Below are 11,026 nucleotides of genomic sequence, written 5' to 3'. Positions count from 1 at the left end.
CCTGAAGTGCTCCTCCCCAACCCCTTCCACTCTTGGCTGCGGCCGGCTCAGACCCTCGCCGCAGGCCCAGGGCCCTGACCGCTCCCAGACGCTCCCGCAGCCTTCTTCCTTCCCCTTCTTGCACGTTGTTGGGTTGAACTGTGCCCTCTCGAAATTGATATGTTAAAGCCCTAACACCCAACACCTCAAAATGTGATCTCATTTGGACATAAAGTCTTTACAGAGACAATCAAGTTAAAATGAGTCATTGGGGTGGACCTAATCCAATATGACTCGTGAGCTTATAAAAAGGAGAAATTGGAGACAGATTTGTGTAGAGAGAAGACGGCGTGCGGAGACGCGGGAGAAGGCGACCGTCCACCCCCAGCACGGGGGCAGCCTACCTGCTGGGTGCCTCTTCACTGGTGGGGACCTCAGGAAATGTCCTGGGGGAAGGCACATTTTATGACGATTCAACCACTTGAAAATTAGGCAGGGCACAGTACTTACAAGGACAGTGGAGCTGGCTGGTTTTCATTAAATTGTAATGGTGCCCTACAGGTATACAGTGAGAGGAGCAGGGGCCTAACAGGTCAAGCGTGAGAGCCAGGAGGGCTCCTGGTAGCCACTGAGAGCTTCTGCAGTGGAAGAGAAGACGCAGCTCAGCCCCGACGGCCGGAGCTGCGGAGCTCCAGAGACGTTCCATGCTCAGCCAAGTCAGGTTACACTAAGGCGGGTGTCCTAGCTGGGAAAACCTAGAGGGTCTTAAAACATGGATGCGGACATCTGGGTGGATGGCCCTGAGCATTTTAGCTCTGCAGAAGCCCTGAAAAAAAGCTCGCAGTGTCTGTCTCCCCTCCGAACGAAGAACTGGCAGGCTCCACCTGGGAACGCACTGCAGAGCCCCTCCCTGCAAAGTAAGGAGCTCAGGCCGCACACGAGCCTCCCCCCCCGCTCACCGCAGCGAAACTTTGCATCTGGGAATAAGCCCAAGCAGAGCCAGCAGGCGCGTGTGAGCGTCGTGAGCATGCGTGGCACGGGTTTGCCTCTCCGTGTGCAGAGCCCCAGCCAGCCGTGGACTGACACTGGATCACAGGACTCACTTCACAGGCACGGAGGTGGGGAGTGGCCAGGTCACATCCTACCTCACCCTGCGAGGGGAGATGGTTGTTGCATTATCCTCTCTTCTAGGTCTCCCATCAGAAAGAGCGTCCCCGAACACCGTGCGAAGTCTCCTCTCCTCCGTCACGCGTGCAGACAAGGGCCCGCTGCTCGGGCCCCCTTGAGAATCCCGTGGGGCCCAGGAGACGGGTGGCCTCCAGACGCTGCACCTCCAGACCTGCTGTGGCAATCACGTCAAAGCCAAGACTGCGAGACAGTGACAGAGCACGGCTGGGCACAGGACCAGGCCATCTCTGCCAAAGATGGGTGTCCTCTCACGCTTGACCCTTGCTCAGGGACTCAGCGGGGCCATGCAGAGCCTCTCCTAAGCGGGGCTGCCGTCGAAGCTCTTGCCCGGTCTGCCCTGACTCTGTCCTCTGACAGACACCAGGCCGCCCCAGTCCCCAGCGCCCCCACCCTCCCTGGCTGTGTCCCCTCACCTTCCACACACTGCCCTGAAACCTCTTGCGAGTGTGGTGCGACCTTTGCATTTGCTTCTCGGAAGACCACACACGTCACAAAACAGCCTGTTGTAAGTCCTGCGTCAAATCCCTCGCAAGCGTCACAGAAGCAGATCTTCTCATCCCTCTTTGACTCACTCAGGATTCCACAAAAATAGCAGACACCCCAGGGCTCGGAACATGAGACGTGAGCACACCCAGATTAATGAGCATCGCCCTCCTCCTGAGTTCTCTTGATTAGTTCAGACTGTTAACCAGACACCACCACATCATCAGGCAACTTCCTACTGGGGCTGAAACGAGAGATTCCTCAACGACTGGTCACAGCCCTCTGAGATTCCTTATTATTTTAGCGCAGTGTGCATTAGTGCAGGAAAGTAAAAGCAAAAAAAAAAAAAAAAAAGTGAGAAGGAGCTAGCACTCAGTAGTTTGCATTTTAAAAATTATCTAAAACTGTCCAGTGGCAGCAAGCAGCAAAGCCCCTGAGATGGGCCAGCTTCATCCACATGGAGACGCCACCGCCGGCTTTCTAGTCTAATCCCCGCTACCTGGGCTTCTAGTCTGTTCTTTTCTGGTGAGATGTTACTCTATGTGCTGGAAATTGTAGTAAAACAGCATTTCCTTTTCCCCTCTCTGGTCTTCTAAACCCACAGAGGGAAGAGCTGTGTGTGTTTAAGAAGGACATGCTATCTTCTCACTCCCAACTTGGAAACCATGATGGGAAAACTCCACTTGCAAATCCAGGAAAACCTCTCTGGGACATGAGGGGAGGCCGGAAACAATGGTGATGAATGAAATGTGGAGGAAGGCGATTGTTGCTACCACCATTAAGGACAGATGTTGACCTGCCGGGAAGCGTGGCAGGCGCAAGCTTGGCCTTCTGAGCTCTTCCCTGGTTGGGGATACGTGACACAGCAGATTCTAGATGATCCGAATGGACGAGCCAAAGAACTGGAAGCGCAATCCCAAAGAGGAGGAGATCCAGACTGGGACCCGGATGTGCCGAACAGAGGTCTTTGAGCTGAGCCTCCACAAGAGTAGGAATTTGATAGGCAAATGAGAAAGAGACCATCCCTGGATCCAGACGGGAACTGCAGCTAAGGCCGGCAGAAAGAGCAAAAACATGTTTCAGGGCAGCGAGCCTGTCAGCTTGGGGGAGACCAAGGGGGTTCCCGTGTGAGGACCCCAAAGAGTCAAACTAGGGAAAGAAATGGAAGCAAAGCAAGAGTCCTACAACTTTAGGACTCTACTTCATAGAAAATGAAGAATGTTCCCAAGGAAATAATGTCATCAAAGTAGAATGTGGCATTTTAGGATGGGCAATTTTTAAAATGTACATTTATTTATTTGCTTTATTTATTGTTGTGTGTGTGTGTGTGTTTATCTTTGGTGATGCGTGCTGGGGTGTTGGCCCAGCTTGCCTGATCGACCCAACAGAAGCCGCCCGTTCCCGCCAACACTGGTGCTCTGCCCGCCCACATCCACCAGGACCCTGGGACGGGGAAGGACGATGGGCCACTTTTCTTTCTATATATTTAGAAAAGGACGCTGTAAATATATTCATCGTTTCACTAAATGTCCTTGTTTTATGAGACCTACGTCCACCTATATTTTCAATTCCTTCCCAAACCATAATTTTTATTTCTTTACAATCTTAACTCACTTTAATTTTATTGGTTTTGTTATGTGGATATATACACATATATATAATGAGTATTTTTATATTTGCATGTTCAAAGTCAGATGTATTAACTATCTCCTTCTGAACCTACACTCAGGGTTCTCACAAAGTCTGACAGAGCTTCCACTCACCGCCCACCTGCTCACGCCGGATACTCCTCTGCCCTACTGCCTGTGAATTGCAATGAGTCTTTACACTTGAATATCTCTCCACCCTCTTTCTTTCTCCCATATTCACTGCCACTGCCTGGCTCAGGCTCCACCAGCCCTGGCCAGGACTCCTGCTGTGGTCTCCCACCTGCTGTCCTCACTTTGTCACCACAGCGCCCACCGCAAGCCCAGCTTCCTCGGCACTAGGGAGTGGCCTTGCTCAAACATCCATGATTCATGCCAGCCTCCTGCTTCAAATTCTCCAGTGGCTCTCAATTTCAAAAGGAAGGTCTAAACCTTCTGCATGAACAGTAAGTCTCTGTATAATTTAATTTGAACCTATCTTTCCAGACTTATTTCCGTAACTCACCTTCCTACAGTCAATCCTCTAATGGCACCATCTCCCCCCTTTCCCAGGCAGTCTCCGCCTCTTTTCCACATTGCCTGCAGACAGGAACGCCCTCGCTCTGTCCTTCTGCCTCCCACACCCTCTCTGCATCTAAATGTGCTTCATCTGTCAAGGATTGACTCAAAAGATAGCTTCCCCGTGAAGCTCAACTCTAAACAGAAAGTAATTTTGTCCTCTGCCCAACTTCCACATCACTAAACGCTACCCTTCTAATTATACTTAAAATGCTCCCTTGTGTTATAAATGATCACATCTGTACACACCAGAGCTCTACACTGTGAGCTCCCCACGGCCAGCACACACGTCTCCCCGCACACTCTCCAAGAAAGTACCACGAACACGTGGTCTTCTCGATGCCCTGTTCTGCCCGTTCACAGTGGTTCTTGGCACATTAGGGGCTCAAATGTGTTTTTGAATGTGTGAATAAATTCCTTCACAAAAGAATAAAGAAGGGTTAATCTACACCTAATTGAGCTTTAGAATCTTCCCAGAAAACAATCTAGTGGTTTTTTTTACTTGAGATTCAACAGATTAATAATTTTTGAGTGAATAATTACTTACTAGAAATACAGCATGCAGACTTAAAGCAAAAAGTTTAATTTAGAATTCTCTAATTAATCCATTTTTTTTACTGTGACCTCTGAATTATCAGTCAAGTTAATAATAAAAAATTTCCTAAATACCCTAGAATAAAATGGTTCTCTCTGATTCAGCAGCAGTGGGCTCTTCTGTGAATTTATTAGACACAAGTAAAAGTCATTTGATGAACTGTCTGGATAAGTCTGGCGCCTGATAGTTGTGAGAAATATTGTTATAAAGGGAAGACCTGCAATAGCAAAATCTCCTACTTAAAAATTAGAAAACCTTATTTTGCTAACAAATAGGTGTATTCTAACGTAGGAGGTAGATTCGCACTGTACATCATGTACTTCTTGTCCTATTTGTAAAAAATACAGATTCAGCAAATCCAATTCAACAATATATAAAAATAATTATACACCATGACCCAGAGGAATCTGTTCCAGGTTTGCAAGGCTGGTTCAACACTCAAAAATCAAGAAATGCAATTCACCATATCAACAGGATAAAGAGGAAATATCAAATGATTCTATGGACACAGAAAAACAATCTGACAAAATCTAACACTTGTCATGATGAATTAAAAAAAAAAAAAGAAAGAAAACTTCCTGAAAACTAAGAATAGAAGGAAACTTCCTTAATAGAAAAAAAGGAATTACAAAAAAACCTATAGCTGACATCATCCTAAATGACAAATCACTAAACAATTTTCCCCTATGATTAGGAGCAAGGCAGGACACCTACTCTCACCACTCTTATTCAACATCATATGGGAAGTTCTAGACAGTCTAATAGTTTGTGAAAAAGAGAAAGCATACAGTTGAAAAGAAGGAACTAAACTGTCCCAATTTTCAGATGACAATTGTCTATGTAGAAAATAATCTCTCAATTGCTCTCTAATTACAAATTAGAGAGAGATTATCAGTGTGATAAGAAAGGCGACAAGATGCAATATCAGCCCATGGAAATTAATCACATCTCTATATACTAACAAAAAACATATGGAAATCAAATTAAAAATATAATTTTCTCCAAAAAATTAAATTCTTAGGTATAAACTTCAAAAAAATGTACAGGATCCATATGCTGAAAATATGCTGATGAAAGAAATCAGAGAAATCATAAATAAATGAAGACACTAATTATGTTGTGGATTGAAAGACAACATAGTGAAAATGTCAGTTCTCTTCAAGCTGACCTATAGGTTTAATGCAATTTTTATCAATATCCCTCCAAAGATTTTTTGTAGACATAGACAAGCTAATTCTAAAATTTATATGTAAAGCATTTTTGAAAACAAAAATAAAGTGGGAGGAATCAGTCCACCTGACTTTAGGGCATGCTGTCTGGCTATAGCAATCAAGACAGTATGGAATGACATGGGATAGACACATGCATCCATGGAACAGAACAGAGAACCCAGAAACAGATACACAAAAATATGCCCAACTAATTTTTTTTCTTTTTTTTTTAGAGATGGGATCTCACTATGTTGCCCAGGTTGGCCTCAAACTCCTGGGTTTAAGCCATCTTCCCACCACAGCCTACCAAGTAGCTGTAAGTATAGGCATGCCCCACAACACCCAGCTAATTTTGGCAAGATTACAAAATCAATCCAATTGCTATGGTTTGTATGTCCCAGCCAAGACTCCTGTTAAAATGTAATCGCCATTTTAACAGTATTAAGATTTGGGGCCTTTAAGAGACTATTAGGTCACAGGGCTCTGCCCTCATGAAGGGATTAATGCCATTATTGTGCAGAGTGAGTTATTGTGAGAGCTGTTCCTGATAAGAAGGGTGACTTCAGCCCACTTGCCCCCATCTCTGTGCTCACCTGCCCTCTGCATGACATTATGCAGCACGAAGGCCCTCACCAGATACGGGCACATACTCTTGGAATTTCCAGCCTCCAGAACCATGAACCAAATAAACGTCTTCTCTTTATGAATTATCCAGTCTGCAGTATTGTCATAGCAGCAGAAAACTGACGAAGACACCAATAAAGGAAGGATAGTTTTTCAGTAACTGATACTGTAACAATTGGATATCCATAGGCAAAAATTATATGTATTTCAATCTAAACTTCACACCTTATGCAAAATTTAACTTAACATGGATCATGGGCTTTAAATATAAAATGAAAAACTATAAATATTTTTAGAAAAAAATGAGAAATCTTCAAAACCCAAGGCTAGAAGAGGAGGTATTAGCCTTGACAACAAAAACATGAGTTCTAAAGGAAAATTTTGATCAACTGGACCTTATTAAAATTAAAACCTTTGCTCTGTGAAAGGCTTTATTAAGAGGATTATACACTATGCTAGAGACTGGTAAAAATATTTTCAAGCTGCATATCTGACAAAGAATTACTATCTAGAATATAAAGAACTCTCAAACCTCGAGAGTTAAAAAAAAATAAACAATTAGACCATGGGCAAAAGACATTTCAATGAACAGACATTTCACAGAAGAGGAAATACGGATGGCAAATAAGCAAATGAAAAGAAGTTTGATATTATTAGCCATCAGAGAAATGCAAATTAAAACCAAAATGAGATGTCACTACATACCTATCAGAATGGCTAAAAATTAAAAAATAGTAAAAATATAAAATGCTGGCAAAGGAGGCAGAGAAAGCAGATCACTCACACATGGCCGATGGGAATGTAAAATGCCACAGCCGCTCCAGAAAAGAGACTGGTAGTTTCTTAAAAAGGTAAACATGCAACTAACATATGATCCAGTGATGGCACTGGGAAATTATCTCAGAGAAATGGAAACTGATGTTCATATAGAAACCTCTACAAAAATGTTCATAGCAGCTTTATTTACAATAGCCCTAACCTGGAAACAATGGGGATGTCCTTCGCCAGGTGAACAGTTGAACAAACTGCAGTAAATCCACACCGTGGAATACTACTTGGCAATAAAAAGGAATGAACTACTGATGCATGCAATGATTTGGGAGACTCCAGAGAATTATGCTGAGTGGAAAAAACCAATCCCAAAAGGTTACATAGTGTATTATTCCAATCATAGAACATTCTTGAAATGGCAAAATAATAGAGATGGAAAACAGGTTAGTGTCCAGCAGGCTTGGGGGCATGAAGGAGGGAGACAGAGGTGGATGGCTGTGGCAGGGCCGCAGGAGGGTGATGGAGCAGTCCTGAATCTGGACTGGGTGGATACACAGTTCTCCACACGTGACAAAATTGCACAGAACTCAACGGGCGCGCACACACGTGCGCACACACACACACACACACACACGAGGGTTCGTATACAAAACTGGTGAAATCTGAATAAGGCCAATGTGTTGTTCCAAGGTCAACTTCCTGGCTGTGATGTCATGTTACAGTCACGTGAGTTCCTGTTGGGGAAAGCTGGGTGTCGGGAACAAAGACGCACTCCATGCGATTTCTTGTGACTGCATGTGAATCTACAATTATCTCCAAAGAAAAAGTTTAATAAACACAGATTCACTGGCTCCTTCCTTGGCATTTGTACCTGAGAGGGGTGGAGGGGGCGCAGGCATCTGCATTTGTGCGAAGCACCTAGGTGATCTGATGCCCCAGCAAGCCCCGGAGGGAGTGCGGTGGGCTCTCCTAGTTCTTCGTTCTGGAATTTCTGCCAGGGCTGTTATATTGCCTAGGATGCTGGATCTAAGGGTTAAGACATAAGAATTCTTCACAGGGTCATTTTTACCCTATAAACCAGTATCTTAACTTCATCCTACTGAAAGGAAAGTGTTGGCACTATGTCTAACAGCCCAGACCCAGTAAAAGAGCAAAGCAGTCATTTTATTTAACCAAAAGGCTTTTTCACATTAGAACCTTAGAAAGAACACTGTTTTATAGACTTGTTGCTGTGGTATATTATGGTCTATGGTAAAAGCTTCAGTATATTTTCTGGAGTTCTATTTCTGGCTGAAAGTTACCGCTCACCCCTCTGCACCCTAGACCTTAGGAGAAAAGTCTGCCTTTCGAAACACAGAGTATGAGATGTACATTTCAGGAACGAGGCTTTCTCTCATCTACTAAAATCTGTAACACGGAGAAACTGTTATGATATTCAAGACATTCACACGCTCTGTGTCATCAGGATTGGAACCCTGGCAGAATAGGTTAAATCCGCTGGTAGGAGCACAGGCTAATGAGGCAGGGTCGTGAGCAGAGTCCCCACGGGGCTGAAGGAGCTTTTCTCAGCAGCCCAGCACGGCTTGGACTCCTGACCGCTGAGCTGACCGCCCAGCTGCTCAAGAGGCCGGGCTTGCAGTTTAACCATTTGCTTGCTCTCTCCCTCCCCACCGGATGGCGAGCCCCTTGCAGGCAGGGACTGGCGGCCATCGTCTCTCTACCCCAACTCCCAGTGTCCCAGGTAGATGCTCAACGTCGCTTTTAAATCAGTATAAATGAACAGGCCAGAAAGAGCATGTGAATAAAAGCAATTCTGAGTATGAACCCAGAAAGCGCCTCTGTAAGGGGAGGACCGTCCCTCTGCAAGTGGCCCCATCCCTCATCCACACAGACAGCAGAAGCACCTTCATCAGCGTCACCCCATTTACTGTCCCAGAGCAGAAACACGCCTCAACTCTCTTCCCCAATAAAATAATTCAGACTACATTCTCCAAAAATCGCACATTTATGATCAACAATGTTCCGTACATGAGAGTAGCATAAAAACAATCATACATGCTTAAATATTGCTTAGTATTTTATTTTTCACATATGCTTGTAAAGAAAGCTTAAATAAGCCCTTAATTAAATATCATCTCAAGAATCGATTTAAAATTATACCATATGAATTTTAAGAGGAAAATGACAATAGATGTTACAATTTACAACCTCATCTGCACACAGTAAAGGGTCCACATTCAACACAGAGTCACTCTCCATGTGTGCATTTTATGGGTATACCTACATTTTTAAAAGGCAGCAAGAAAGGGAAATTAAAATCTATTAATAACTAAGAAGTATGTTTCTAATTCTAGGATATGGGTTTTCAGGATCTTCATAGAAAAACACTTCCCCTCAATACTTCTTGTAAACAGATAAATTCTCTGAACTTCTTGGCTCAAAAATTTATTCTAGGGGAAAAAATTATTTTTTAAACATTAATAAAAATTTCTGAAGAAAGGTATGAAAGAAAAAATACTTTCTCTGTCCATGAATAAAAATTTAGATGTATTTCATTTCATCTTTTCAGTCTTGCTGTCTATTTTTGTCTCTTGCACATTAGCTAGCAAAGGAGACGTTCTCTCTGAACCTGTTTGCCTGTCACCACAACTAGGTTAGCTCCGCAATGTCACTTTTGTCAACTGACCAGTGCTGAGTCCTGACGAGTTGTGCCGTATTGCTTTGACACTACTTCTTCTGCAAAATTAAGCTAATTCTTTAAAAATTAAATATCAAGTGGTTCTTAATAGGGTGCAATTATTAAAACAAGCAGTTTGTGGGTTATTTCTTCTTGCTTCCATGGAAGAATCAAAGTATTCCAAATAGAGAGCTCTAATTCTCATGCCCCTTATATAAAAAGCCCCTGCAGCCAGTAAAGGGTTACTGACCCAGAACAAATAAATTAATAAGCTTTAGTAATTATATTTGGGTCATTTTATTTTAAACCATGAAATCAAAAGCTCTGTTCACATTAGTGCATGAATTGCTATAACTAGCCACTGGGACTTCCTTGGTACACAAGCCATCTGTGAATGTGCTCAGAATTTTTTCACGCTAGACACAAAAGTTTCATCTGTCTCCTTTTTAACCCGCTAGTCATCCTGCTCCCTTTCCAGGGCTGTACCCCAACAAAGCCTCTCAACATTCCTTTGTAGATAATTGGGAGATTTCATTGGGATGAACAAAAAGGAACAACACTTGCGATGCGCTGACATCTACTATCTTTCAATGGAACTATTCAAGAGGAGGCCGAGGCTCAGCCCATCCTACGCAGTCAGGAATGGCTGGGACGAAGTCACAAACCACGAAGCGCTGGGCCAGGGGTGCCGAGAATGACATCATGTAATTGTGTCTGCGTGAGTCCTGAAGGCCTGCCCACGTTACACACCAGATGGAGTCACCAGGATGCTGGGGAGCAGGGAAAGCCGCAGTCAAGATAAAGGCGGAGGAGACGCAGGAGATGGGGGATTGGAAAGAAGGGCTGGGAGGAGTCTGTATCCATTGTCACTGGTCTTGTGCTCTGGAGTTGAGGATAAGGTCTGCTCCCCCACTGCTCTCCCTGGACCTGCCAGGCTGCGCTGGGACCCAGAGCGGGCACTGTAGGGTCCGTCACTGGGATAGCGCCAGTTATAGCTGACTTTTCTCCCAATTGGGATACAAGAAAAATGAAAAATGGAAGAAGGGACCATATGCACTTATATTTTAAAACTCTATTTATGTCAAAAAATTTTTTTACAGTCTTAACAGCAGCATTTTTCAAAAAAACAAATATTTTTCTCACAGATCTTTACTTGTAGAAATATTTTCTATCTTCCTCAAAAGGCAAGTATTTACTTATTTCAGGTTTTATAAACTGGAAATAGAATGCCTAATAACAAATAAAATAAGTACACATATATGTGCATATATATATGAAAAGGAGACAAAAATTG

This window comes from Propithecus coquereli, unplaced genomic scaffold (genome assembly GCF_000956105.1).
Source record: "Propithecus coquereli isolate 6110/MARCELLA unplaced genomic scaffold, Pcoq_1.0 Scaffold25, whole genome shotgun sequence".
NCBI classification, from domain to species: domain Eukaryota; kingdom Metazoa; phylum Chordata; class Mammalia; order Primates; family Indriidae; genus Propithecus; species Propithecus coquereli.
The sequence above is the reverse complement of the archived record's forward strand: the minus strand, read 5'-3'. Positions refer to the sequence as shown.